Source organism: Myodes glareolus, chromosome 10 (genome assembly GCF_982192425.1).
Source record: "Myodes glareolus chromosome 10, mMyoGla1.1, whole genome shotgun sequence".
Taxonomy (NCBI): domain Eukaryota; kingdom Metazoa; phylum Chordata; class Mammalia; order Rodentia; family Cricetidae; genus Myodes; species Myodes glareolus.
In genome coordinates, this window is record NC_142035.1 from 68,157,447 (window position 1) to 68,182,681 (window position 25,235).

A 25,235-nucleotide genomic window follows, 5' to 3' on the forward strand; every position below is an offset into this window, starting at 1 on the left:
CATCAAACAAAGGTCCCACCTAGTTGTTGGTCAGAGAGCTCTGCTCTCTCAAGGTTATTGTCAACAGGTGTGGTTAATGGCCAGACCTTGTACTTCAGGAATAGAGAAGTAGATCTGTTCCCACCTCAAGCAAAAGTCTAAGAATCCAAATAAGTTCCAGTTCCCTATATGCTAATAACTTGGGATTCCATCCAAGAATTGGTTTTGCCTACAGAAAGCTTTGGTCTAGGGTGTGAGCATGACTTGGTGACTTGTTTTATCCTAGCAACAGAATGATTAACTATGATTGTAGCCCATGACTTACAATTGGTATTGATATGTTCGGGTTTTTTTGTTTGTTTGTTTGTTTTTGTATCGTGTTAATGCAATCTTTTGTCTTACTCCTACCTTTTGGGGTCAGGGTATTTTAAGCATTGGAAATTAAAAGACGGCAAATTTTCAGTACTCACTGGAATTTCCTCCTGATTTTATCCTATATGTTTCTGTTTTATTATTTCCATTTGTGTCTTCATATTCTTTACTACATTTCTAATCTCTATGCCTTTACCATGATTACAGGCATTTTTGTTGTGACTGGTTCCTGACACCATCATGAGTATGTACGTCACAAGAAAACCGATGTTGTATTTATTTACTTCTACTATGCTTGAGGCAAATTCTCTCATTCACTACTGCACATGCCGGGCTCATTGGCCATGAACTTTCAGGTAGTCTTTTGTTTTTCCTTGCTGTCTCACCATAGACGTCTTGTGATTGCAGATACACTGCCATACCCAGCTGGTCATGGATTATGGAGGTAAAGTTGCTTGTGCAATTTTCTATATATCCACCCTCCATTACCTTTATCTGAAATTTCTTTTGGTCCTAGAAGCAGATGTCCTCCTCAAATACCTCTATACGCCTACTATGTTTTATGCTTTTGGCCTTTATTGCACCAGACTTTATATGAATATGATTTTTTTCCCAATTCATCTCCATAATGTGACTGTCTAAGAAACATAACAGCCATTCCTTCGGAAGGCCACCACTGACACAATTATAATATTCTTTGAATTACAGGACCAGAACATAGAAACACAGAGAAGATGTAGGAAAATGTGTTACAGTTATAGACTTACAGAAATATCCTTACTTATCAGGAAGACAGGCTATACTTAAAGCAGCAATAGGACAGCTCTGTAGAGGGTAGAGCTACAATAGGACAGCTCTGGAGGTTAGAGTCGCAGTAGGACAGCTTTGGAAGCTAGAACTGCAATAGAACAGTTCAGCCCTGGAGGACAGAGCTGCAATAGGACAGCTTTGGAAACTGGAGCCGCAATAGAACAACTCAGCTTTGGAGGACAGAGCTGTAATAGGGACAGCTCTAGAGGCTAGAACCTCAATAGGACAGCTCAGTCCTGGAGGATGGAGCTGCAATAGGACAGCTGAGGCCTGCATGAAAGGTATCCTTCCTATCCAGAAGCCAGGCTACCTGAAGCTGAGGTGCATTGGGGAATGGTCTCCCCACAGATTATAGCAAGCATGCTCTTCTCCTGGAAGCTGCTACAGCTGAGCTCTGCTCTGTTAACTTTAAGGGAGGCTCCTAGCAGCGCTATCTGCTTCTTCTCTGGCCCAAGATATTTCTCCTTTGGCTAATACTCTGCTAAAAGGGAAGCCTTGGCAGAAATGTAGCAATCTCCACGGGCTATGGGGAAAAGTTGTTTCTTTTTCTACTCAGTCTTGCTCAGCCCCCCTTAAGGAGTGTCCTAACAAGGTTCTTCTGTTCTGCTTCACCTTTCTCAGGCTCCCCTAAGGAATTTCTCAACTATGATTTTTAGCACAGTCCACTAAAAGACGTCCCAGCACTCTGTGTCTGCTAATGAAGATCGTCACCCAAGACTCTTTTGAGAAAGAGATATATTTTGGAAGGAGTAGTCCAGCAGAGTGACTGCCTCTGCCAGGAAGAGATAAAGGCAGCCCTTAACCGACCAGGCAGAGGGGCCTTTATAGGGTTTCATATGGGAGTCCTCCCCCCCCCCCCGAAAGAAGAGGGATTGGTTATTTTTCCCTGCTCAGGGATTGGTCAGTTTAGTTGGTCAGGGCAGAAATGACTCTGACTTGGTGGCCAAATTATGCTTCTTTCAGTTGCCTTTTTTAGCTTTTTTGACTAAAATCTTAAGCTCATGGCATGCTTCTTTCACTGGCTCTGATTCTAAGAGTAAAGTGTGTTTCTTTGACATTAGTTTCAGAATCATGGCATGTTTCTTTGGTCCTGGGCTCAGAGATAAAGATCTTTCTTTCCCTGGTTTAGGTCTCAAATTCAGTGTGTGTCTTTCACTGACTCTGGGTTCAGAGTCACGGTATGCAGTGATTGGTTTGTTTCCTGCTCAAGTTGTCCTTTTTACCCTACAGAAGATCGTTCAGGCAGTCAGTAAGACATCGCACAATAAGGGAGAACGAAAGAGTTTACTTTTATTTTGGCCATGCTTCCAGCATCATGGAGAAAACACAGAGAGGCTGGGACTGCAATTATTTCATGATAATTTTGCTAAATAACTGGAAATTCAAGGTAGATATAATACACTAATCAAAATGTAAAGTTTTATCGATTTCTTTAGCAAATAATGATTTTAGCAAGATACTTTCATGCATAAATCCTGTACTTTGTTCATACTGAGCCCTATTGAATTCTCCCTCCTGTCTTACTCTTCCCACAAGTTGCTACCTATCAACCTATTGTATTCTTATCTCTGCTTTCATATCTTTTATAAAACTTGATACCCATAGAATATGCTCCTATGAATTTGTTTTGTTTTTCTTAACATTTAGAACTTGCTATTCATATTATGAAATTCTTCAGAGTAAAACAATATACCAAATCAGTCTCATTTAGTTAACAACTAACATTAAAGATATAATTTATTTCATGCGCAAACTATGATTTTTATAAAATATTACTTTGATTTCAGGTGTATATTTTCATTGCTATATTTCTGTCATATGGTTGTTCAGAATAGGAAAGCAACCTCCAAATGTTTGAAACTGAAATTTGCAAATGAGAATTTATTTTCTTCTAAATTTAATACAGATATATGAGTGATGGTTTGTTTATAACACATTGATTATATTCATTTTTACTTTTAAGCACAAGTTTGGATATATCCTGCCTTGAAGGTAACTACTTCACTTTTGTTTGTTTCTGTAATTTTTTTTTATATGTTGTCTGACGAATACAAAATCCTAATGACCTCTTTTCAAATTAACTCAGTCATCCAGTGAAGGGCAAGTGTTCATTATGAATGACGTAGAAAAGACAGCAGAATCACATAACTTCATAATAGGTAAATAAAATGATACAAATAATTTTTCATAAAGGCCAGTTAAAAATCTTGAAATTTTTGCATTCTTTCTGAATTTAAAGGTGTTTTCCCCCTGTGGTGTTGATGTTATCTCTTGATATAAATTGTGATAAGGTCAATGTTGAAATGTAACTTCTAAAGAGGGGCATTATAAGAACTTGATACAAATTTTAAAATGTGAGGTTCTTTGCTAATGTTTCTACTTAGTTCTTCAGTACCTGAAACATCTACATGTATACTTTGTGTATTTAAAAATTATAAGGCTAATTCCACTACTTATAACTTCTTTGGGTGAGCTGGGGGCTGTGATAACTGCTACAATCTCACATACCTGGGGGTTTCTAGCTAGGTATTGATATTTGTCAGAAGTAAATGACTGTTAGTTAACAACGAAAGGTACTGTCTCTAAACCTGTCTATGCTGTCCGCACAGCAGTTCCAGATAAAACCACATTGCATTTCCTGCCTCTGATATTTCCTATGCTCAGCTTTTCTGCCTTTCATCTGTCTAACCTCAACACTAAATTGCCAAATCAGATATTAACTATTACAAGCCACCCAATACATTTTATTTACTTTGCCATTTAATGTCAAAACATTTCAATTCAGTTATAAATAACTATTTAGCAAAAACAGGAGAAACAGCTTGCAAGGAGATGATTTAAAACACCATTAGTGCAGGAATAAGAGGAAGAAATATATAAAAATTATATAATTCTAGAAAGGATTAAAAATAAATAAAGTTAGGCATATTACAGAAAATAATTACTTGTCTACCGAGAGAGAGAGGATGAGATCAAGAAAGTCTTTCAACAGCAAAGTGAGTGTTAAAGGGTAAAACTTTCATGATAGTAAATGTAAATCTTTCAAATGTGAGGAGAAGATAGGTTAAATTATCAGATACTTGGACAGAAATTTATTAATAGGCTGCTTAAAATGTAATAATTTGAATTAAAATTTACTATAGAGTATGAAATGCTTAATTTAATGCTGTTATGGGATATGTTTTTCTGTATGTTTGTTCATTTAGTTAGATAGGATGAATTATAAACATCCAGATCAATATTATACTTAGCTTAAATTATTAATTTAAAACATTATTAATAACTGTATACACTTATGTTGTTATAAAAAAGTTTTTGAAATATAATAGTTCTTCACAAGTTAATTTAAATTATCATATTTATCTGTAGAATAAGACTTAGAAATTGAATAACTAAAAGAAACAATTTCAGATGACAGTGAAGATAATCAGTCTTTGGTATGAAGATATTTTATTTATTTTTGTTTACTACTGATTGCTTTTATTAAGTTTTATAACATGGGATTAAAATGGAATTTTAGGATATCCATTATAACCTTTATTGGTCAAATATTTAACTAGTTATAAAACAGAATATTCATAAAATATACACTAGTATATAGTAAAATATTATCTTTAGATTGTTATGAAATTAGATTGTTACAAAGACAGCCTGTGCTTTTTCCTATATATCATTCTTGTAAATGAAAATGCATGATCAAATTTCATGTTGCTAACTAAATAGCTGCAATTGTAAATAAGGCAACAGCATTTAGTTTATGCTAGAAGATTGATTCTCAGTCATTTCAAATATGTGGTAACAAGCACATCAATATTAAGTTACAATTATTGCTTGTCATCTATAGCTTATTGATTCTCCCTATTGAGAGAGAGAATGAGGTTATAGGACCAATCTCATTATCTCTTGGGGTAATTCTTCTTCCTACAATAAGGCTTTCAAGGTTTGAGTGGCCTCAGCAGCTATCAACTCTATGGGATTTGGAATTCCCTTGAAGACTTACGTTTGAATTGTCTGAGAAGGTGTTTTGGGAAGGAATTGAATGAGTAGTGTAGAACCAAGTGAATGTCAGAAGCACTTGCCCAGAGAATGTCACAGTAGACTGAAAAAAATGAAAGGGAGAAGGCATGTTGGGTATCAGCTTTCAAATGACAAGGGGGATTGAAACAAAAGCAGCCCAACCTATCTTCATCTGAATGAGGAAAAGCAGAAATTCTGAGAATATTGTTTACTCTTTTCAGTATATATTAGATTGCATTGTGCCAGAACTTGGTATAGACCATTCACATAGATGTATAACAGTCTGTAGAGTTCTGTTTATTAAAGACTTCTAATTGACATATTGTAAGTAAATATTGTAATTTGTAGTTGAATTTCAAGGTTTATTCTCCAATATTTTGACCTTGTTTAGTTTTCCATCAGCATTTATAATGTTCTTTACAATTAAACATGGAAAATGCCAGAGGAGAGGACATGTAACAGAGAAGGGATGTAAGACCAAGTAACAAACACAAATCAGTTCATGGGGTTCATATGAAAAGCATAGTATTTTTATGTAGATAATACTGAAGCAGTTTGAGATCATGATGAGGCTAGGAGTGAGCATTGAGTTCTCTTATTTTTTTTTTGAGACCAGGTTCAAGAGTCATTGGCCTTATGACCTGAAAACATGTATTCATCCAGAGAGTAATAACAAATTGTCTCAAAATGTTTTCCTTTAAACAAATTTCTTCTTAATTTTCTATTCTAAGTACTTTTAAAATTGGAATTTTAAATATCTTGTAGCAATCAAAAGACATTTGTGAAACTTACAATTGATGCTAATGCTAACAGCGTTATCTCTGACTTTCTTCCACAGATTGACGATGGGAATTTTTCTGGGACTTGAGATAAACAGGGTCAAAAAGATCCAATTAGACGAATTACAGGTAGGAATGGAATGCTATATAAAAAAACAAACTCACAAATTGGTACAATGAATTAAAACAAGTGACTAAGGAGCATTACTAAGCAACAAATATTATTCATTAAATATGCAATAAGAAATATCTTCAATAATATTTGAATACCTTGTTTAATATATCATATTAGTAGGTGTCAAAAATGAATTGCTTTGTCATATTACAAAATATTTTAGTACCAACAAGTGATAATGCATAAAGAAATTAATAAAGGTGAGATGAAGAATAAGCAAAACAGTTTTATAGAGATGAAATACATGGAAATGAAGAAGATGTGTATAAAAGGTAGCAAAAACTTTAAAGTGCTTTTAAATTAAACATGGCATGGTGATATAATATTGGATAAATATAAGATGTGTATTTAGTACCTTAACTTTTCTAAGAAATACTATAAAATTCCTATTCTTGATCACTTTGGGAAGGCATTAACTATGCCATTAGGCAAAGTTTTATTTATAAACCACAGATAAATAAAATCATGTGTTATGAGGTAAATGAAAACATGTGTATATATGTGGTGTGTGTGTGCGTGTGTGTGTGTGTGCATGTGTGTGTGTGTGTGTGTGTGTGTGTGTGTGTGTGTATGTGTGCATGGTCCCATGGTTTTAACTTTATGATCCTTAAATACTGATGCCAAATAAGGAAGAGTGAATTATTCATAGTATTTCCTAAAATATTTCTGAAAACAGAAATAAACAAGGCTGTTTATCGGTAGAATTTTATGAAGAGAATATTCTTCGTACAATTAGGAAAGAGATGTTCCCAAGGAAACTTGAGGGGTATGTATGATCAGAGGACTTCAGAGAATTTTCCTTGTGTGGCTCCTAAGTGTGCACTAAAAACAAAGACTTTTTCTTCATAGACTTTAGCAAGCAGGAGGAACTCAGAGATTTGACAAACTGCAGTCAATCAATTCTTTGGATACTTTCAAGCATCAAAGTGATACAAATAAGTTTTATAGATCTTAGGCAGATGGATGGAAATAATTTGAATAAAATATCTTTAGATTTAACTAGAGATTGTACAATTTAGATAATGTGATTATCTAGGAAATACTATCTTTGGAAGACCAGCATGATATATCAAAGCAATGAACCATTGTAATAAAGACATTAGAATTCATGCTGGGAATATCAAATCATGAATTAAAACATGTGATGATTGGTTTCATATGTACAGTGTTCCTGTTATATTTTTTGCTGAATTTTCAGTTTACATTTTTGATGATAATTTTCATTGCTGATGGACATTTATAATCTTGCCACACAAACTTACTGTAAATATATGATTGACATTCTGTTTTTATATTCTGATACTATTCCCTTTTGTTTCGTAGGTCAAGTTTAGATGTTTTCTAACCTGAAGGTAATTACTCCTATAATTTTGCCTTTTATTTTCAATTATCAATTGCCTGAAGTATACAAAATTTAAATATCTTGTTTTTAAGTCAACCCAGTCTTCCATTGAGAAGAAAATGCCTGTTGTCAATACAGCAAGAAAAATGGTTGACTCACATTTATTGTTTCATAACAGGTAAATCTTTTATTAGAGGTTATATTAAATATATATTAAATATATATTACATATAATATATATAAGTATATATTAAATAAAGTACTCAAGATGCTTGCTTTCTTTCCAATATTAATGCTTATTTTCCCAGCTAGAGATGAATTTGTCTCAGGAGTAATTGACTAGCCAGTTAAGAGAGCAAGATGCTATCCACCAAAAGTAAAATAAAGAATTGCTGTAGGTCTTTCAATATATTTTTTTAATCTGACCCCATTTAAAATTGATTGAAAAATATATTATTTCTTATCAATGGATTTACGTACATATAGTATAATAAAAATATTGTCTTTGTATATATTTTTCACAATTTAACTTAATAAATATATTTGCCACAGAATCAGATTTGGAAATTCAATCTTTGAAGGAAACTCTCTCAAGTGAAAGTGAAGACAAACAGCCACTGGTATGAAGATATTTCAGTTGTTTAGTTCAATACTGCTTATTCTTATTTAATTGAATGGCACAAGTAATAAGAAATCATATTTTAGATTATCCCATCCTAACTTAATATATTTTATTTTATTTAATTATTATCTTTACTAATTTAACATTTTCTTAATTTTTGAAAAGTTCACACAATAATTTTTTTCCATATTGACCCTCACTATTGCTCGAATTCTCCCAAAGCAACACCTCCGCTCTTACTCCTTTCACTTCCTGCCCTCTTTTATTTTTCATTCTTTTTTTTTACTTTTAGAAGAGAGCATTTCTCACAGCAAATATTCTGGTCCTCTATCTCTCACAGGCCTTTCTGCTTCTTCTTCCACAATGTTCCCTAAGCATTGATCTAGAGGTTTTGTGCCAAATGTAGTAATTGGGGAGAGAACCAGTTGTACTTTTTCTTTCTTTCTTTCTTTTTTTTTTTTTTTGTTAGTAGAATCTTTTTTATTCAGAAAAAAAAAAAAAACAATTTTTTTCCAAACACACACAGGAGGGGGTATGGGTAAGGGGACGTATCTGTCTGTCCAGCCCTAGCCCCCGGCCCATGTGGTTTTGGCAGCAATAAGGGAAATGGGGTAATGGCCCAAAAAATAATGGTATGTGTGTGTATGGAAAGAAAGGGTGCAAAAGCTGAAGGGAGCGGTGGGGGAGGGGACAGATGAGGTCAGTACTGGGAACGCCGCAGGTGGGAGGCCATTTCATAACATTTCTTGTTGAGCCAAACACCGTGGACACCTTCTTTGCCCATCAGCAGGACTAGCGTCTTGGCAGTCATGGTGACAGTGACATTGAAGGTGGGGGCTCCTCCAGTGCTCTTGGTACGAAGATCCATTGTAAATTCCCCATCCTGCAGCAGTGAGTCCCGGATCACAGAACATTTCTGGCCCCCAAGTGTCAACCCATTCACGAAAAAACTTGACCGGTCTTTGCCTACCAGGACACCAACCTCAGCTGGCGTAATGCTAACGAAGGTCTTCCCGGGGACGCGGCCCAGACCAGATACAAGGAGGGCGAGTCCTTGTATCCTACGATGGCCGCGTCCTGACAGGTCCCGTCAGCCATGAGGCTGTCGATGTAGGCTTTCCACCCGGCCATGGCGCTGCTGCTGCTGGGGCTGCTCTGCGGGCTGCTGCTGGGGCCGCGGGCTGGGCTCGGGCTGGCGGGCGGGGGTGGGGGGTTGTTTTGGGTTGGGGGGGGCAGAGAGCTCGGGGCACGCGCTGCTGTCCGGAAAGCAGCTCTGTTAGCTGTGCAGCAGCCCTCGCACCGCCCCTTCCTCTGTACTTTTCTTTAATGGTCACTGGGTGCTGAAAAAAAAAAAGTTGCTTTGATGTTAGTGAGAGCCACACTTGTCTCTGGCTATAAGGATAAGCACTAGAATGCAATTAGAGATTGTACTGGTTTAGGAAATTGGCAGTGATTCTCCTTTGGGTTCTATAGCCTCACCAGCCACAGCTTGTTAGATAAGTTTATTGTACCAGACGTGGATCCCTGACTGTTGAGCGGGCTTTAAGTCCAAGTAGGAGGCTATTTGCTACTGGTTACTCCCAGGATATTTGTGCTACTGTTGAACCTTCCAGAACATCTTGCTATTCTCATTCAGATTAAAGAATAGTACTTATCAGCCATTTTAAATATATGTTTACATATTATCATATTATGAAAGTCAGTGTCTCTCAGGACCAGTCTTTTTTCCATGATTGTCTTTTTGGTATTTGAGTGCCCCAAATAACTGTAGTTGTTGTTATTGTCAGTTCTAACGAAATTGAGATCCCCTTGGCGGTATTTGATTGAAATTATCTGTGGGGATGCTTTCAGAGAAGACTGACTGTGTAGTACAGAACCAGAATGAACATCATGAATATCATCTCAGGGGTTTCTAGTACAGAATGAAGAAAGAAAAGGGAGAAAGCAAGTTGAACACTTGCTTTCAATAAAGAAAAGTGATTCAAACAATAACAATTCAACTTATCTTCATTGGGGTGAGGCAAAGCAGAAATATAGTCTCTTCAATTTATGTTAGACTATATTCTATGTTAATACTGGATTTAGTGTTGTAGTGGAGATAGGTGATATAGATGCACAACAGTAAATATACTTCTATTTGTAGAACTAATTCAGAATAAAATTCTAGTTGGTATTTGTGAGTTGTGAAAACACTCTTTAAGTATTTTAACAATGGAATATTTGTCATTAGGATAAACACTGTGTTTAACAGGCATTGAATACACCAGATAAGGTCACTGTGGACATACTAGGACAGAGAACTCAGTAGCAAACACAAGTCTACGTGAATAATAAACAGGAAACCAAAGATGATCTTAATGGAAGTGATACTGAGGTTGATAAAATCATGATGGCATTCAAAGAGGATTTTGAATTCTAAATCCAGATAGGTTAGTTATGACGATGGAGCAATTGAGGGGCATTACCCCAAAACAATAGCTTGGAAACAATCTGAACAAAAACAAAAGTTTGTCATATATGTTCCTCATTTGATTCTTTGACTTCTCAGATGACCAGCAACTAAGGAGAAGATAGCATCACAGTGGCACTATTTATTCACATATGTATGGGCAAGAAAATGTGCTTATAAATGCCTGGTGTAGTTTAGATAGTCAATAAAAATGTAGCTTCTCTTCTACTAAGCATTGTTATACACTTCTTAAGTCACTTTGGCATTATAACATATTTTCATCCTATTTATTCAAACAAAATAATAATTTTAATCCCTTCATTTATTTAAATAACTCTTTATTAGTAAACAATTTAATATATATGTGTGAGTGTGTGTGTGTGTGTGTGTGTGTGTGTGTGTGTGTGTGTATGGATGTATGTATATTAGAACCCTGAAGCTACACTTACAATAGATTATATGCCACCTGATTTATGTGCTGGGATTTGACCTGGAGTTGTCTGAAGGGCAGGAAGTGTTTTCAGTCACTGAATTATCCTTCCTGCCTTGACTTTTTTTGTTTAAAAACATTTTTTCCTATAATCATGATCTTTTTTTCTGTTCATTCTCAATATTACACAGTTTAAATTCTCTACACCGTGTATTTTGTGACTTTTGTTTCTTAAACAATTTCAGTTCAGTTTCATCTTAACATTAAATGATATGTTTTACCAATTGAACTTAAAATTTTAAAACAATGGGTATTCTTTTAAATCCTACTTTTAAAAGAAAACAAAGGAGAGTTACACAGAGTCAATTCTTACTTAAATATTTAGGAAGCTCTGCTATTTGCAGCTCCTATGTTTTGTCTCACCTTCTAGGATGAACTGGCATATTCTATTCCTACAATCTTGCCTCTCAGCACCTTCTCCTTTGGTAGCTATGTGACCTCTCCCTGAATCACCCTACATTCAGTTTAATTTTCCAGAACAAGGTCTATTCTGCCCTGCCATAAACCAAGTAGCTTCTTTGTTAACCAATGGTAATGAAACATTCACAGCATACAGTGGGAAATCCCACATAATCTTCTCATTCTGTCTAAATACAAAGGAAGATTTTTATCTTTAGTATAGTAAAATTATATAATATATAACAGAATAGGTATCAAGCAAAAATTACAGATAAAATAATTTTTGTGATTGTACAGTTTATCATAACTAAGGAAAACTATAGCTATAACCATCTATCTTCAACTCCATAAAAGACCCCAGAAGGATATCATATTACTTAAGTAAACAGAAAGCGCATTGTAAGCGACTTCCAAAGTTCTAGAAATGCCATAGACATCTCGCTGCCTGGACAGTCACCCAAAGATCTTCTGTAACTTTGGAGCATCCATCTTCAGCCTATAGTATCTGGCAGACTTTTCCATGAAGCATGAAATATTAAGATCTGTTTTGCCTTGTACTGGCTGAGTTTGTCAGTTACCTTCTTCTTTATCCTGCAAAATGTCTGGCAGTCTCTTTCATGAAGCCTGTCTCTGAAAGCTTGTCTCACCTTCTTTAGACAAGTTCAGAAGACATTTTCCTATGAGTTCTACATGTCCACTTTATTCAGCATACCATCAAGTAATCCAGGCAAGAGCAGTTACTTGTCCAAATGACTAGGCTTGTCACATTGAAGGCAAATTTCATAATGTGTTTATTCGATGTCCATCAATCTCTCTGAAGTTATTGGTTAAATACCATATCATATGGTGCAAACCTATGCAAGCCCATGTAGACCCATACAGACCTGATACATAAGTACCTTGTTCAGTTGTCATCAAAGTAGGTTCCTCCAGCAGCAGATGGCAGTAGGTACAAGGACCCACAGTCAGGCATTATGCAAACAGAGAGGCTAAATAAAGTTTCTCTATCTTGTACTTCTCCTTTGAAATCCTGGGAACCTGGTAGAAGAGACACGGGTAGGGGTTAAGAGGCAAGATTGTATGAATTAGAGAGATAAAGTACACGAGTAGAGCATGGCCCAATGAAACAACTAAGTAGACAGTATTTTTTTAACTGAGAATTTCAAGATACATGTATTTGGAAAGGAGATGGGAAATGAAGATTAAAATAATAGAAAGGAAAAGATATGGAGCCAGTATTTAAAGTACAATATGTGAAAATGACTTTTTTTTTGGAAATAGAGTTTTGACCTGTGGGTGAACTTTGCTGTTAATTAATAGAATGGAAACAGAACTAAGGGTTCTAGTCTTCTCATCTTTATTTGTAGAAAGTTATAGAAGTCTACAGTCTATGTCTTAACAGAATATTCTTAAGTATATAACAATAGGAATAAATATTTCTATAACCCATATGTGCAATATTTAATGTCACATATAGTGTTATGCTTTCCCATACACTGTCATTTTGGTTAAAATATGAATATGACAAAGAAGTGAGAACTGATCAGGACTGGCACCTGCAGATTCTAGTCTGTTTAATGGCTTCATCATAATTTCAAAATAACTTATTGTTTTAAAATTTTAAAATATTAGGCATAACTAAGATATTTAAACATTTTCTATATGTGCAAGTATTCCCATTTAGGAAACATAGTTTCTTATGATTATTATTTCTTATAATTAAAGGGCAGAACTTAGTAAGTAAGGAGAGATATCACATTTGAGAGTTTAAAAATGTTTATGATGTTTGTGCATCATCTGTGCCTATGCATTCAGTTTCCTGGAAGGGTGAGGAAAGTAATTCTTTTCTATAAGGAGTCTTTATGGACACTGGTTATATAAAAAGACCTTGTGTATTCAGGTATATGTGTGTTCCATATGAAAATCCATTCATTCAGTTGACTCCATGGGATTTGAGTTCTAATTTTTGGTCTACCAATTCTGTTGCCTTTTAATTTTTATTGAGTCTTCTATGTAAGAGATTTGTGTATGGAAATATAATGAATCATGTTTCTTGTCTTTTTCTAACCTCTGAAAGAATGCCCAAGATTAATAAAATATCCTATTTCTTTCAGAAATATTAACAACCATCACTAAAGCCATATTCTTATATTTGATTTATTATTTTTGTCAGTTTATGTTTAGTATTATCTTTCCAATTTACTTTTAGTTAAACTATGATGTGGGATTCCCCTCGGTATGCCTTGAATACCATTGGTGAATAAAGAAACAGCCTTGGCCTGTTGAAAGGGCAGAACTTAGGTAGGCAGGGAAAACTAAATTGAATTCTGGGAGAAAGTAGGCAGAGTTAGGAAAACACTGAAACTTTGCCACAACATTGTGGTGAAGCACAGATTATTTGAGATGGGTTAAATTAAGATGTAAGAGTTAGCAAATAAGAAGCTAGAGCTAATGGGCCAAGAAGTGATTTATATAATATAGTTTCTGTGACTATTTTAGGTCTGAGCTGCCGGGCAACTGGGAAACAAACAAGCAGACTTATTACTACAATACTAGTTACATGTTTTTCTTTTTTGTTGATATGTGACTATGGAGGTGAACATTGACTATATATGCACGATTGAAAATGGAATGCTTTATTATGCAGCTTGTGTGTGAAAGTTCTTATTTATTGTGGGTTTTTATATACATCAGTAAATATTCATAGGAAGGATATCATTAACTGAGCCTCAAAATAAGAAAATTAAAAATGTAATTTTTTTCTTTTTCTTTCTTTTTTTTTTTTCTTTTGGTTTTTCGAGACAGGGATTCACTGTAGCTATCAAGCCTGTCCTGGAACTACTTCTTGTAGACCAGGCTGGGCTCAAAATCACAGCGATCCATCTGTCTCTGCCTCCCGAGTGCTGGGATTAAAGGTGTGTGCCACCACCACCTGGCTTGTAATTTTCATAATAATGTTTTATCTGTGGTTGCAAAGACTTCTATTGTAGGATGTTCTCCTAGTTTACTTTAACTTTATAAATGTTGATTGATTGCAACAGAAATGGACTTACAGATGAAAGCAGACAACAGCATTGAAAATCTCGATGGAAATGAGAGTACTCAGTCATCTGTATGTAGTGTGAAATATAAATTTCCATTTAATATATATTTTACAGACAATGTACCACAGGCTAAATTAAGTCTTCGTCTAGGCTGTATTATCATGAATAGTATTAAGATTTAAATTTGATTTTAAAACATTTAACTATTTATGAATATTGAATTTTCTTAAAATCTACATCATATCAGTACTAAAATTTCTCTGATATTTGCTTCTAATATTTTTCCTTACTATCCTCTGTGTGTAACTTCTTTTTTACCTCTTACATTATAGAAACACTGGGAATATTCTTTAACATGTGAGACCATGAAAAATGTGTCCTGTTCTTTTACTCCTTACAGGCATCCAGATTTAATTTTTATTTTACTAAAAGAAAACAAATAGATTAAAACAAAATGATAGCACTGGCATAAGCAACTTTATAGTATAATAGATCTGACTCTAGCTAAAACACACCATGTAGAAATCTGACCCTGAACTTAGACTTTGCAGAAAATGAGTGGAAGACATATCTTGTCAGAATTGAATGAGCTGAGCTTGAGGCCCCATCAAAGCCATTTAATTCATTTGAGTTAGAATAGCTTTTTTAGAAATCCTTGCCATCAAACCAGACACAGTATTCACGATCAAGTTCTGCTCATTTTTTAGCCTTGACTCATTTTTTTCTATATGGAATATCGATGCAGTGTCAGAAAGTAAAGCAATGAGTATTACAGACGTGACTGTGTGCTTTTCTTTGACAAAAATAACCAAATAACAAGAAAAAATACTTTAAAGAATTAAAATAATACTAAAAAATAAAGCTAGAGCATTATTGAATACTGCTGAACATTATTAAAGTTTTCTATTGTAATGGAAATCAGTAAGAGTGTAAACTTATATTCAGAAAAAAAAATCTCAAGTGTAGTTGCGAAGTTCCCAAACATATGAGGAAAAATTTGGAAACAAAATGGTGTCATATGGAAAAGAAATGAGAAATAGTGCCTGATTGTAATCAGTCTTTATAATCCAAGATGTATGAAGGAGCATGCACTCAGAGAACCAAGTCTATTGGCAGCACACTTAAAAACAGACTTCGTCAGGAAAGATCATGTGATTTCTTAATTTTAAGATCTGCTTTTATAATATGAAATAAATTTATTTTACTGAATCATGTTTGTAAATCTACATGGAACCAATCCACTGCTGATATTTGTTTTACAAGGATACTGTGCATGATCTTCAACAGTGCCGTGATCCTCACTTGCCAGTACAACTAACTCCAAGATCCATGAATGTTCTGAATGAAGGACAGAAAGGTAAAGAGTATGTTACGAGCAAGTCAGTTCAAAGAAATTTTATTAAAATTGGGGGAGTAATATTTCTACTAGACCAAAAAGTTTCACATGAAATATTTAGTAAGGAATACATCTTATTAGTTATAGAATGAATAATAATACAGCAATCAATTGTTGTGTAACTATTAATAATGCAACTTATTAATGCTGTATAATGCTGTATTGATCTTGTGAAGTTTGCATTCAATTTTAAGTTGAGACTCTCAAGATGAAAGCTCAAATGTGATTACCTGGTGGAGGGTTTATTATCCAGGAATTCCAAAGAATAATCTAGAGGTATGGAACCTTGGCTGAGAGGTAGGAAAAGAGTGTTATTCTTTTGTCTTCATCACTAATAGAAAGACATGAATGATTGGAGGGCTGGGTCTTATACTGGCATAGCTTCTTTTATTTATAATAGGTTATCATACATATCTTTATCAGCCAAACACACTCACAATTCAATATCACATATACTGTTGCTTCTTCCAGGATACTGACATATAAACCAATATGAAAACATCAGGTAGGAGCAAGGAATGTTATGCAATGTCATCAGCATTTTAGTTTATTGAAGTTCCATTTGTTAATTGTTAGGGGTAGAGCCTGTGCTATAGCAGTGCTATTCAGAAAGTGTGTCAATGAGTCTGAGTATATTCCATACTTTCTCCTCTTGTCATATTCAGGGTATCAGGTTTTAAGATGGGGTCTGTGATCCATTTTCAGTTGAGTTTAGGCAGATTGAGACAAAAGAATGTCATTTCATTCTTCTAAATATAGCTATAAAATTTAACCAGCACTTCTTGTCAAAGATGCTGCCTTTTTTCCAGTGTGCATTATTGGGATCTTTATCAAAAACAGATGAATGTAGGAGCATGGGCTTAGACCTTGTTCCTCAATTCTGTTTTTTTGACCAACATGCCATGATGTTTTGATTACTATAACTCAGTAGCATAACTTGCAATCTAGAATGGCGATGCCTTCTGATATTTATTTATTGTTTAGGATCATTTTAGCTCTACTGGATGTTTTGTAAATCAGTGTATAAATAAAGATTAATTTTCTCAACTGCTATGAGAATTTATTTTTTTTAATTCGGTTATTTAGACTTTTAATGTCTATTTTCTTGAGTTCTTTATATATTTTAGAGATCACACCTTTGTCTGATACAGGGGTGGTGAAGATCTTCTCCCAGTCAGTAGGTTGCCTTTTTGTCTTAATGACAGTGTCCTTTGCTTTACAGAAGCTTCTCAGTTTTAGGAAGTCCCATTTATTCATTGTTGATCTTATTGTCTGTGCTACTGGGTTTGTACGTAGTAAGTGGTCTCCTGTGCCCATGTGTTGCAGACTTCTTCTCAATTTCTCTTCTATAAGGATCAGTGTGGTCAGATTTATATTGAAGTTTTTAATCCATTTGGACTTGAGTTTTATGCATGGTGATAGATATGGATCTATTTTCATTCTTCTACAGGATGACATCCAGTTATGGCAGCACCATTTGTTTATGATGCTTCCTTTTTTCCATTGTATACTTTTAGCTCCTTTGTCCAAAAGGACAACTTTGTCAGGTGTTCATAGGTTTGTGGGTTAATATATGGGTCTTCAATTCGATTCCCTTGGTCAGTGTCTCTGTTTTTATGCCAATATCAAGCTGCATTCATTACTGTAGCTCTATAATAGAGTTTGAAGTCAGGAATGGTAAGTCTCTGGAAGTACCTTTATTGTTTATGATTGTTTCGGCTATCCTGGGTTTTTTGTTTTTCTATATAAAGTTGAATATTGTTCTTTCAAGGTCTGTGAAGAATTTTGTTGAGATTTTGATGGGGATTGCATTGAAATTATAGATTACCTTTTGTAGAATTGCCATTTTTACTATGTTGATCCTACCAATCCAAGAGCATGAGAGATTCTTCCATTTTCTGGTATCCTCTTCAATTTCTTTCTTCAATGTCTTAAAGTTCTTGTAAAATAAATCTTTCACTTCTTTGGTTAGAGTTACCCCAAGATACTTTATGCTATTTGTGGCTATTGTGAAAGGTGAAGTTTCTCTGATTTCCCTCTCTGCTTCTTTATCCTTTGAGTATAGGAGGGCAACTGATTTTTTTTGAGTTGATCTTGTATCCTGCCTAATCACCGAAGTGATTTATCAGCTGAAGGAGTTCTTTGGTAGAGTTTTGGGGGTCACTTATGTACACTACCTTGTAATCTGCAAATAACAAAACTTTGACTTCTTCTTTTCCAATTTGAGTTTCCTTGATCTCCTTATTCTGTCTTATTGCTGTTGCTAGAACCTTAAGCACTATGTTGAAGGGATATGGAGAGAGGGGACAGCCTTGTCCTGTTCCTGATTTTAGTGGAATGGCTTTGAGTTTCTCTCCATTTAATTTGATGTTAGCTGTTGACTTGCTGTATATTGCTTGTACTATATTTAAGTATGATCCTTGTATCCCTAATCTCTCCAAGACCTTTATCATAAAGGGGTGTTGAATTTTGTCAAATGCTTTTTCAGCATCTAATGAAATGATCGAATATTTTTTCATTCAGTTTATTTATATGATGGATTACATTGATAAATTTTCATATGTTGAACTACCCTGCATCTCTGGGATGAAGCTTACTTGATCGTAATGGATAATTTTTTTTTTGATGTGTTCTTGGATTCGTTTTGCCAGTATTTTATTGAGAATTTTTGCATCGATGTTCATGAGTGAGATTGGTCTGTAATTCTCTTTATTGGTTAGGTCTTTGTGTGGTTTTGGCATCAGGGTAACTGTAGCTTCATAAAGAGAGTTTGAAAATGACTTTTCTGTTTTTATTATGTGAAACACATTAAGGAGTATATATATCAGCTCTTTGTCCTGGGGCTTTTTTTTTCTTTTGGTTGGGAGTGTTTTTTATGACAGCTTCTTTTTCCACATGACTTATAGGTCTATTTAAATTGTTCACCTGGTCTTGATTTAGTTTTGGTATTAGGTACTTATATAAAAAAATGTCCATTTCTTTTACATTTTCTAACTTTGTGGCATACAGGCTTTTGTAGTATTACCTAATGATTCTCTGAGTTGCTTCGGTGTCTGTTGTTATGTCCCCTTTTTCATTTCTGATCTTGTTGATTTGCATGTTCTCTCTCTACCTTTGATTAATTTGGATAGGGGCTTGTCAATCTTGTTGATTTTCTCAAAGAACCAGCTCTTTGTATCATTGATTCTTTGGATTGCTTTCTGTGTTTCTATTTTGTTGATTTCAGCCCTCAGCTTGATTATTTCCAGACCTCTACCCCTCCTGGGTGAGTCTGTTTCTTTTTTTTTTTTTTTATCTAGTGCTTTCAACTGAACTGTTTAGTCTTCAATGTGAGCTTTCTCCATTTTTTTTTAATGTGGGCACTTAGTGCTATGAACTTTCCTCTTAACACTGCTTTCATATGTCCCATAGGTTTGGGTATGTTGTGTCTTTATTTTCGTTGAATTCAAGGAAGACTTTAATTTCTTTCTTTCTTTCTTGACCCAGGAATGGTTCAGTAGCTGACTGTTCAGTTTCCATGAGTTTGTAGGCTTTCTGTGGGTAGAATTGTTGTTAAATTCTAACTTTATTCCATGGTGATCCAAAAAGTGTTAACTAAAATTTTTTTGTATATGTGGAAGTTTACTTTGTTACTGAGTGTGTGATCAGTTTTCTAGAAGTTTCCATGAGATGCTGAGAAGAAGGTATATTCTTTCCTATTGGGGTGGAATGTTCCATAGATGTCAGTTAAGTTCATTTGATTCATTAAATCTGTTAGTTCTCTTATTTCTCTGTTAAGTTACTGTCTTGTTGACCTGTCCATTGGTGGGAGATGGGTGTTGAATTTTCCTACTATTAGGGTGTGAGGTTTGATGTGTGCTTTGAGTTCCAGTAATGTTTATTTTTTTCCAGTAATGTTTCTTTTACATTTTTGGGTGATTTTATATTAGGGGCATAGATATTAAGGATTGAGACTTCAGTGTCCAACTCCATCTCTTCTGATTGATTTTAGTTTGAAGTCAATTTTGTTAGACATTGCTATAGCCACACCTGCTTGTTTCTTACATCTGTTTGATTGAAAAACCTTTTCCCAAATCTTAACTCTAAGGTGTTGTCTGTCTTTGTGGTTGAGGTGTGTTTCTTGTAAGGAGCCAAATGTTGGATTCTGTTTTCGTATCCTTTCTCTTAACCTGTGCTTTGTTATAGGTGAATTGAGTTCATTGATATTAAGTGATATTAATGACCAGTGGTTGTTAACACCAGTTATTTTTTTTTTGTTGGTAGTGTTTGTGTATTTCCCTTCCTTGAGTTGTACTGGTGAAGGGCTGTTAAATGTTCGTATTATTATGGGTGTTGTTGGCTTCCTAGGTTTGTGGTTTTCCTCCTAGTACTCTCTGTAAGGCTGGGTTTGTGGCTACGTATTGTTTAAATTTGTTTTTGTTATGGAATATCTTGTTTTCTCCATCAATGGTGAAAGAAGGCCTTGCTGGGTTTAGTAGTCTGGGCTTGCATCCATGATCTCTTAGTGTCCACAGCACATCTATCTAAGACCTTCTGGCTTTCATGGTTTCCATAGAGAAGTCAGGTGTAATTCTGATAGGTTTAGCTTTATATGTTACTTGACCTTTTTCCTTTGCATCTCTTGATATTCTTTCTTTATTCTGTATGTTTTGTGTTTTGATTATTTTATGGTCAGGGAAGTCTTTTTTTTTATTCAGTCTATTCAGCGTTCTGTATGCTTCTTTTACGTTCATAGGAGTATCCTATGAAGAATAAAGTTTCCTTCTATAATTTTGTTGATTATAATTTCTGGGCCTTTGAGTTGTAATTCTTCTCCTTCTTCTACTCCTAATATTCTTAGGTTTGGTCTTTTCATGGTGTCCCAGGTTTCCTGGATGTTTTGTGTTAAGAATTTGTTGGATTTGCTTTTTTTTGGTCAATGAGTTTATTTCCTCTATAGTATATTCAGCATCTGAGATTCTTTCTTCTATTTTTTGTATTCTGTAGGTTATACTTGTCTCTGTAGTTCCTATTCATTTACCCAGATTTTCCATATCCATCTGTCCCTCAGTTTGTGTTTACTTCATTACCTCCATTTCAGTTTTCAAGTCTTGAATTGTTTCCATTACCTGTTTGATTGCTTTTTCTTGGTTTTCTGGGGTGTCTTTGAGGGATTTATTCATTTCTTCTCACTTTTTGTTAGTCTTCTCATCCATTTCTTTAAGGGAGTTTTTTCACATCCTGTTTGAGGGGCTCTATCACTTTCATAATGTTACGTTTAAAGTCGATCTCTTCTCCTTCTTTTGGACTAGGGTGTTCAGGTCTTCCACTTGTATGTTCACTGGATTCTGGTGTTATGTTGCTTTTCAGGTTGTTGGAGAAATTCTTGCACTGGCACCTGCCCATCTCTTCCTTCAAATGCTGTTAGGATAGTCTTGGCAGTTTGGTCTGATCTTTGCTGTGGCTAACTGTGTACTTGGGGTTTTTCTTGGTCTGCCCTCTCTTAGGTACCCTCAGCACTGGAGTTGGTTCTCAGATCCCTTCCACTGAAGTAGGTTGTGGTGGTGGTGGATCTAAGGATCCCATAGATGAATATGAGTTCTTGGTGGCTAGATGGGATGGGGTAAATAGCAAAAGCCAATAGCAGTGGAGACACCCTGCTGAATAGCCCGGAATATTTAAAGAAATGGATGGGACCTGTAATCCATTCCTAGGGCGTTTGGCCAGGAAGGCATGTACACACTTACCCCTCTGGATGGATCTCCTGATACAAGAGCAGGCCTCTTGCTGGACAAAGACCTCTCAGACAAAAGGGTGAAGTTGGTAGGTGCAGGGTTGTATGGAACAAAGAAACCCCTGCACCAGTAGCATTTACCACTGGGTTCTCAGACCCCCAGCCCTGAAACAGGCTGAGTTGGGGGATCCTAGGACCCCGCAGATGGAAAGGGGTGCTTCGGGGCAAGCTGGGATGGGATAAATGGAGAAAAACAATAGCCAGGGAGAAGCCCCACAGAATGGCCAGAAAGTTTAGGGAATTGAAGGGTACCTGTACTCTGTTTCCAGAGCATCCAGTCAACCAGTCGGGCACACACTTACCCCTCCTGATGGATCTCCTTGTACAGGAGCAGGGCCTCTTGCTGTCCAAGGAACTCACAGACGAAAGGGTGGGCTTGTTTTTCTTTTCAAATAACTAGGTTATTTCTTTGTATTTTTAGATTCTATTTTGTTAATTTCAACCCTTATATTTTGTCTTCTCATTTAACTTTTTGAGTGTTGCTTGCTTGAAGTTTAAGATAGGCTTCAAGATACATCATTAATTCATTAAGTTGAGATCCCTCAAATATTTGCATGTCCTCTTAGGACTGCCATCATCATGCCTTCTATGTGTACTATCTTGTGCCTTAATTTTCCATCATGTCTAAGAATTTTACACTTTCTTATTGAACTTAATTATGCTCAGTAGAATCATAACCTTGGATTCAATTACTCATTGACTTAGTTTTATTTTTACATGATTATTATGCATATTTATGATACAGCCTGGCTAAAGCACAACCAATATGTTAATTGATCATATTTTCAAATTCCAGTAACCTTTCCCTCATAGATATCCTACATAAATTTACCATTTTAGGTCTATGGAATTCTGTCTTATTTAGGGATATAAACATATAGTTGAGTGTTATATTTTTAGGTTTTTGTATGCAATACTCTAAATGGCAGGTACTATGGAATGAACATCTGACATATATATTTGCGTCTTCAGTATAGAACCTTTAGTGATATAAATCATTGATATCCTTGCAAATATGATATCTTCAAATATGAGTAGAAACTTAAGCTCAATAGAGCACTCAAGTAAAAAAGACCAACATTTTTTTTTCCATAATAACAAATTTTAAACATTATTCTTTGGATATAATGATTCCTTTCCAATATCATTCCCCATTTTGTTTTCTGGGTTTTTTTTTTCAAATTCATAAATTCTCAACAAGGGCTGAATTACAAAGGAAATCAGTGAAAAATCAAAATTATCTTGAGAGGAATAAAAATAATCAACTATCTGTAAGTCAATGTTAAATTTGAGTTACTTCTTAGGTATTTTTTGTAAAACAATTTACTATAGTTAAATTGAAATTTTCTTAAGTATATACCTTTATATTGACTAGTCCATTTTGAAATTTATTTTAAAAATATTAGGTTGTTAGAAATTTAGAACTTTCTAGAATGACAGTTCCTAACTAAGAACCTCTCAGATTTGTATTTAAGCTTTAGCCTATGTATTTCCTTTCTTGGGAAATTTTTAACTGAGGACATGAACATATGAACAATGATGTTCTTATCATACAGTTATTCTAATTTTTATTTTGTAACATTTTGTATACCTATATTTACCTAAGGTTGAAAAATATATTTCTTTTGGTTTAAAGAAAAGGAAATCTTTTTGTGGTATGATAAATCCTTGGAGATTGTTCATGGACTTCACTATTTATATTGAATTTCCCAGGATAATATTATGGATCATCAGTCCAGGCCTATTCCAAATTCATTAATGGGATTAAGTCCAGGTTTCACAAATCTTCTTAATGAAGGAGAAGAAGGTAAGAATTATATGTAATCAGTAAGTCATTCAAATAAAGGTTCATTAAAATCAGGGAGAGCAATATGTTTTACTACCCCAGCAGTTGCATCTTGGGTAGCACTGGTTAAGATTTATTCAGTGGTATTGCACTATATAGCTAATGAAATTTCAGTAACCTTTAGGTTGTGATTTTCAAGATGAGAGCTGCATATGAACTACATGGTAAATTATTTTTGTTTGAGTAATTTCGAGGAGTAAGAATTTGGATATAATATGGGAAGTGAAGATTAAAATGATAGTATGCAGTCATTGAGTTATACTAATCCTTGAATAGATTTTTTTGTACTGTTCATTGATAATTTTGTTCAATATATCATTTGAAAATTCCATGAATTCCAGTTTCCTTCATTGTTACACACATCTATCTTGGAAGCACGTCTATTTTATTAATACCATTACTACTCATTCTTCTCTCATATTTAGATAGCTTTTATTTCCAAAAAGAATAATTTCAATGTATTGTATATACTTTGAAAGTTACACACAAATCTTTATTATATTCATGACTTGCCAGGTTTTACAATTTTAACCTATTGGTTCACACTATTAAATAATATTTTAGGTATTATGCAAAGTAGTTCTGTTATTAAGGAAGTTCCATACATAAGTCATCCTCTATATTATTTTATTGCCCTACTCACCATCCCGTGATTTTCCCTCTGCTCGTTTTAGTCATGTCTTCTTGACAAATAACTATTCTTTATGATTGTATTGTCACACCTATAATATTTTCTATTATCGTCCATCTCCTTTCCTTCTCATACCTGTCTTTTTCTCTTAAAGTCATCACCTTTCTACACTCATATCTTACAAAAACACAGATACAAGCCACCCCCAATTACAAACACAAATACATATCTTGATACACATTTATGGATTCCCTAGGCAAATACACTCTAGATCTACATATGAACATAAGAGCAAAAAAAGATGATTTAAAAAAAATTTAGTCTAATTCTGGCTTAATTGGATAAGGAGAGTAATCTCTACTTTCATTTATTTTGCTATATTTTCCATATATAAAATAAAAAAGATTTATTTTTATTGTGACTAAATTTTTACAGTGGTTCTATTACACATTTCTTTACCAGTTCTTATTTCTGGAATTTCAAAATGACTGCAATGGGAATAATATTTGATGTGAGAATATCTCTGTGGTATGTTGAGCTAGACATCATACTATTCTCAATTGTTAGTTTCTGGTTTTCCATTTTACTTGAATTCAGTAATCTCCTCCTGCTCTCTCTTTTTCCCTATGTTTTAGAGCTAATATATTTCCTATTTAACCTTGCTACTTTGCTCATTCATTTTTAACTTCTATCTTTACTATCTTCTATATTTCTAAATTATTTCTTTAAGAGATTAAAAAATACTACAACATAATTGTAAATCAGTTACTAGAACCAGTACAAATTTAGTCAGGGTGTTTGGTTGGTTTTGGTTTTGGTTGATTTTTGTTGCTTTATTTTTCTGGAATAGACAACAGTTTGTACAAAGATGAAAAAACTTTTTTTCTTAATTCCACTAATGAGCATATGATGTATATAATGGGAAATCTCACCCTTAAAGTGGAAAAAGACTGAAATATTAGCAAAATTGACATTTTAAAAAGAGGGATAATCAAAGAAGGTTCCAAATGCTGTGCTTTATCAAAGAAGAAATCTTTGTGATAATAAATTTAGTCACATTATATTTAAGTAATATAATAGTATTTCCAAGCGATGAAGTGTAAGCTGCTGA

At 34.5% G+C, this 25,235-nt stretch overlaps 1 long non-coding RNA gene and 1 pseudogene across 1 annotated transcript; one reads left to right on the top strand and one right to left on the bottom strand.

Annotated features, from left to right (window-relative positions):
• On the top strand, nt 1-23,464 carry LOC148120693 (uncharacterized). The gene is made up of 10 exons (XR_015739151.1): nt 1-2,548; nt 3,125-3,153; nt 3,248-3,320; nt 6,017-6,086; nt 7,456-7,484; nt 7,567-7,652; nt 8,027-8,094; nt 14,476-14,546; nt 15,742-15,835; nt 23,361-23,464. It is a non-coding gene; the product is annotated as an uncharacterized LOC148120693 (long non-coding RNA).
• On the bottom strand, nt 8,638-9,227 carry LOC148120694 (profilin-1 pseudogene; annotated as a pseudogene).
• Nucleotides 23,465-25,235: the final 1,771 nt, after the last annotated feature.